Raw genomic sequence first — 724 nt, 5'->3', positions numbered from 1 at the left:
ACCTCCCTGTCTTTGTGACTTTTTTGAACTCCTACTACCTTCATGATCTCTGTAAATTTCCTGTCACAACAACAAAAAAGCTCTTTTCCTTAGTAACCTCCTCCAGCTGTGAGACTCCTCCTTGTCTCTGGGCACAAAGCAGAGTGACCCTGCTTCTCTCATAAATTAGTTTCTGCCTTTATAATGATGACTATGAACTCCTCCTGTCTCTAAAACTCAGTCTCTGTAAACACTGCTGGTCCCGATTGATGTAATTTCCTTCGGTAACAACAAATCTTTATACCTTAAATCTCCTCCAGACGCGACCACACAGTTTATTTCTATAACCTCAATGAGTGATAGAGTCCTAGAGATATACAGCACGGACACAGACCCTTCGGTCCAACCCGTCCATGCCGACCAGATATCCCAACCCAATCTAGTCCCACCTCCCAGCACTCGACCCATATCCCTCCAAACCATTCCCATTTATATACCCATCCAAATGCCTCTTAAATGTTGCAATTGTCCCAACCTCCACCACATCCTCTGGCAGCTCGTTCCATACACGTTCCACACTCTGCGTGAAAAGATTGCCCCTTAGGTCTCTTTGATATCTTTCCCCTCTCACCCTAAACCTATGCCCTCGAGTTCTGGACTCCCTGACCCAAGGGAAAAGACTTTGTCTGTTTATCCTATCCTATCCATGCCCCTCATAATTTTGTAAACCTCTATAAGGTCACCC

Source organism: Chiloscyllium punctatum, chromosome 17 (genome assembly GCF_047496795.1).
Source record: "Chiloscyllium punctatum isolate Juve2018m chromosome 17, sChiPun1.3, whole genome shotgun sequence".
Classification (NCBI taxonomy): domain Eukaryota; kingdom Metazoa; phylum Chordata; class Chondrichthyes; order Orectolobiformes; family Hemiscylliidae; genus Chiloscyllium; species Chiloscyllium punctatum.
The sequence above is the reverse complement of the archived record's forward strand: the minus strand, read 5'-3'. Positions refer to the sequence as shown.